The sequence below is a fragment of the Tiliqua scincoides genome, chromosome 6, assembly GCF_035046505.1.
Source record: "Tiliqua scincoides isolate rTilSci1 chromosome 6, rTilSci1.hap2, whole genome shotgun sequence".
NCBI classification, from domain to species: domain Eukaryota; kingdom Metazoa; phylum Chordata; class Lepidosauria; order Squamata; family Scincidae; genus Tiliqua; species Tiliqua scincoides.
The window spans coordinates 47,547,004-47,552,283 of NC_089826.1; positions in this window are offsets into that span (position 1 = coordinate 47,547,004).

Below are 5,280 nucleotides of genomic sequence, written 5' to 3' on the forward strand. Positions count from 1 at the left end.
GTGTGTGTGTGGCTGTGTGTGTGACTGTGAAAGTATGAACACACACACACACACACACACACACAGGAAATGCCCTAGGAATATGAATGCTTAGCCCTACGGAATCTGACAGGCTACCCCAGCAAGCAGTGACAATCTTATCAGCCACCTCAGAGGGTGTGATTTTGTTTCAGAGAATGAATGATGTCGGCTGTGTAAACAAAACACAAAAAAGTTAACTCAGTCGGAGTATGAAAAGTCTGGAAGTCCCTTTTGGACGGGTGCACTGTTACCGGGGAAGAGAATTATGAATACTATTATAAGGTCATCATCCACACAGTTATTTTTAAACCATGTGAACCTCTGTGTTTAAGAAGTACAGCTAGTGACTATATAGCACACCCAAAGCGAAAGAAGAACCAGACAGTTCATATTATGTATAACAGAATAATAGAAAACATGTTAAGAAATACATTTATGATCCAAAATAAAATACATGTAACAACTGTGAGAAAAATTTTCAGAATTTTGTGAAATCAGAGTTTCCTCTTAAGCTAATGTCAAGGATGATGTTCTTAAAAAACCACATGTTTTACTGTTTCCTGTTAGGAGAGACAAGACACATTATATTAACTAGTCCAAGAAGGCACTAATGCAAACAGGCATGTTAATATTATTAGAGAACAATTGTGGGCCTGGACTGAGCTAAATATAGCAGGAAATTATTAAATATGTGTTCTGATCCTGCATTCAAAATACATTGGTACGGTATTTAGATCTGTAGCCCAAAGATATCTTCAGTGGTTGGCTGCGATTTTTACACAGAAATGTAATAATGCAAATGTACAAACATAAGGGATTCTGTGTTGCAGCAGAAGGGGTGTATATGTGTGTGCAGTTATAAGTTACACACACACTCCTTCTCTGGGAACAAGGCATAACATACAGTTGCTTATAGTAAGTTGATTATAAAAAATAATCTTACCTACACAGCTTGCATCCGTCTTTGCTCTCATAAGTCTCTGACATTCATTGCTGTACACGCCTAGTGAAACCTGTAGTTTGCAACGTACAAGAATACACAATTCATGTTGTTCATGTTTTAGAGATTTCTCAATCTCCAAGCATTATATTCCCTCTAAACAGTCTGACTACACAGCACGATTGTCTCCAGACAACTGCTACAAACTTTCATGAACTTTTCATCATTATTATGGGGGGTAAAAAACAAAAACAAAACAGTGATTTTGAATTTTGTAATGGAAAACCCCAGAGTAATAATGTCTTGTCTCCCAAAAGAACAGCCCCATCTGTTTCTAACTCCAGAGGGCCCCCTACTGTATAACCATGAATAATGTTTAAGAAAAGAACAACTTCCTGAAAAGAAAGCTCAGGTGCTTTTGATAATTTAAGGATGCAAACCTAAGCACATTAACATTTACTAAAGAATAAGTCCCACTGAATCATTACTATTATTTATAAAAATAATAGTGCATTTTGATAGCACTTTTCTTCACATACATAGGAAGTTGCCTTTTACTGAATAAGGCTGTACTCCTATGCACATTTTCCTGAAAGCAAGCCCACTGAAGACAATGGAACTTACTTCTGAGTAGACAAAAATAGGCTTGTGCTCTCAAGCTATTAATCCTTCTGGTCACTATGCTAAGTGAGATCATCTTTGCTGATTAATTGCATGGGTGCATCAATGTCCTAAGAAATTTATAATCTAAAATTAAACACCAAAGGACAGGACTGGTTCCAGGTTTTGGGGGTGGGACTCCAATCTGGGCAGACCCTGAGAGTGTTGCTCCACCCTATTGCGGTACAAAGGCTATGGACACAGAAATGGTCATAGGAATCAGCAATGGGCACTTTTTAGGTCAGCAGCCCTACAGAGGGAAGTAGTAGAGGGAATGGGAGGAAAATGGAGGGGAGGCTCACAAGAGAACAAAATGTGTTTTTATTACATCTACCTAAGCTTTATTTCAGTAGGTAATAGGGCCTAAGCAAACAGCTTAGGCACTGCTCATAAGCACTACGGAGTCCAAGCAGCACAGCCTTCTGCTTGTGACAATGCAAAGCTTTAGTCAATTTAGTTCTAGCATAATTCTACTATCCACACTATTTTTTCCGCAGCACCCAAGATGGATGGATAAAGGATCATGGAAGTGAGCAGAAGGCACAAACAATGTTGCTAGGGCAAGTCCCTTGCCTGGGGGTCCCAAGAACCCTGACACTCAAGGGCAGCCTATGGGGTTGGCCAGGTCAACCACAAGCAAAGGGCACACCCAGCTGGATTGACCCCCCTGAACTCCCCAGAGCCAGTAGCAGCAGTGGCAAGAGCTGGATGAGAACTTCACTTTACTGTTGCGTCTGGTACCATTATCAGCCAATGGGAGCATCTCCCAGATGCTCCTATACCACCTAGAGGGCCTGCAATGGCATAGGACTTATGCAGATATCAGAAACCTTTATTGGCATCACAGACAACAAATAAAACATGCAAGCATAAAAAGTCAATAAAATAACCTAAAAATACCAAACATATTTTGGTTCATACAAGCCTATCCAAATGCCATTACAGGCCCTCTAGGTGGTATTCCCATTGGCTGTCATGCAAGTCTCTTAGAGAGTCAGAAAGCTGCTCATTGGTTGGTGGGAAAGATAGGAGACAGAGGAGCTGCTGTCATGGAAATTGACTTCAGTGGTACTTCCTCTTGTTTTCTGAAATTATAAGAACATAAGAACAGCCCCACTGGATCAGGCCATAGGCCCATCTAGTCCAGCTTCCTGTATCTCACAGCGGCCCACCAAATGCCCCAGGGAGCACACCAGATAACAAGAGACCTCATCCTGGTGCCCTCCCCTACATCTGGCATTCTGACTTAACCCATTCCTAAAATCAGGAGGTTGCGCATACTCATCATGGCTTGTACCCCATAATGGATTTTTCCTCCAGAAACTCATCCAATCCCCTTTTAAAGGCGTCTAGGCTAGACGCCAGCACCACATCCTGTGGCAAGGAGTTCCACAGACCGACCACACGCTGAGTAAAGAAATATTTTCTTTAATAAGAAAAGTGCCTAGTAGGTATTCAATTTCAATGACCCCTTAGCCTCATGCCAGTCAGTCAGTTCAGATTCTCCCCCAACCCCACTCCCCATTTGCTGATGGGGAGGGACAGAAAACCTGCTGCTGTTGCCAGGAAGCTGGCAGAAGGTTAGTGGATCACTGCAGGGCTTTGCTCAGGTCTCCAGCAACCTGGCTCCAACACAGGTTTCTCTGTCCTTCAGCCATGCAATTAAGCCTCAAGCAAAATTCTACTTGGCAACCATTTTGCTTCTCCCAGGCTTCTAGAAAATCATAGAGGTGTGTGGTCATACCAGGCTGCCAGGTTATTTGCGACCTGGTTCGTATACTAGGGACATGTGGAGGTGGGGAGACAGGTGAGGCAGAGCCTCCCCACCTGAGTCCTTCGAAAAGCACAGCTGCCATGTGAGAGCCCAAGCACCCACAACCCAAACACTGAGCAAGGAGGGAAGGAATGGAGAGTTCGTGGGTTGTGGGTGCTTGGGCGCCTTAGGACTCAGGTGGGGAGGCTCTGCCTCACCTGCCTCCACACCCACCGCACGTCCCTGATGTATACAGACATGACAGGGTTCTTAACCAACCACATCCACTCTTACACATTTTCAACAAAGTGAGGTTGGGTGAAAGGGGGGGGAAGGCTTTTGGAATGTTTAAAGAGCTCCTCTAAAAGCAGAAGCCTGGCTATGTAGCAGTTGGTCAACCAGGAGGAGTCAGTTATTGGGTCCTGGGCAGGAGGAGAAGGTTGATTGCTGTGAAGGAAGGGGCTTACCTATGCACTTACCTGTCTATCCTCCATATCTACTTTACCCAGGCTTCACGCACTGGAGAGGACACTCTGTTCCAGAACCACCATTCAGAGCGCGATACCATAGTCTTCCGAGACTGAAGGATGCCAACATATCACCTGTCTGACCCTTTCCATTTTTCCTTTCTCCTAGTTCCTTGTTTTGGTTAGCTTAATAAAAATTGTTTTAGCTGCTTATTTGACGTTCCTTTTTCTTTCTGGTCATGCTGGATGAGAGCCCAAAGCTACTCAGAAGTAAGTCCCATTATAGTCAATGGGACTTACTCCCAGGAAAGTATGGATAGGACTCTCTCTCTCTCTCTCTCTCTCTCTCTCTCTCTCTCTCTCTCTCTCTCTCTCTAGCACAGCAACAAAATTCCTGCTAGGCCTTAGGAATTTTTGTACCTGTGAGGTATGGTAATAGAAAGCACTCACTGGTCTTACAAATATGCCTCAAGTTTACAGAGTGCAAGCCTGCTGAAACCGGCAAACACTTTTTATAAAGAGGAGGAATAACATCATTTGTTCTGGGTCTCATTGAGGAAAGAAGTGGCCATACAGGTTTTCCACAGCTCATCATGCTTAATTCACTGGCAGCACAAGCCTATGCATGTCTACTCAGAAATAAGTCCTCTTGCATTCAGTGGGTCTTAATCCCAGGAAAGCATGCACAGGATTGCAACCTGATTGTATTTGGTTGCCTGCCTTGTAGACCAGAGTCTGTGCTTCGGCAGAGCCACCAGAGGGCAGGCAAGGCATTTAATTATGATCTAGTTCAGTGTTTCTCAATGCTTGTCCTCCGCCATACAGCTTCACATGGTCCACCTATTCAAAGTACCACCAAATGTAAATGGCGATGGCATCATTGGCAGTGACTTCTCGGTTGGGCGGCCAGAAGCAATGCGACAAACACCAATAAGAGGCTCAGGGTGGACAGGAGAGCTTTTTGAGCGTGAAAAAGCATCCTTTGGAGCTCTGCCAGCTGAGCTGAGCCTCCTGCTGCTGTTGTGTTGCATTCCTGGTCTCCATGCTGGGCGACAGGTGCCCAGGGGTGCTATCTATGTGTACCACCAGACACCACCTCAAGTACCACTGGTGGTACCCGTACCACTGGTTGAGAAACACTGATCTAGTTCTTCACAGACACACACACGCAGCACTAAAGCTAAATACATCACTGTGTAAGACCAGCCGTGCTCCTCCACGGGAGGGGCGGGCAGAACGTGTGCACATCATGCTGTATGTTAGTCTGTATGTTCCTTGGACAAAGTCACCCTTCTAGAATTGTGCTTCTCCTGTATTCCGAATCAGAGAGGACACGTGAAGGCGCCTCCTTAAGAAGGCTTGCAGCGCAAGGCCACCTTAAGCGAGACCGACGTCCTTCCTGTTCCCCTCTGCCTGGATTCAGAAGTCTGCCTGTTCCC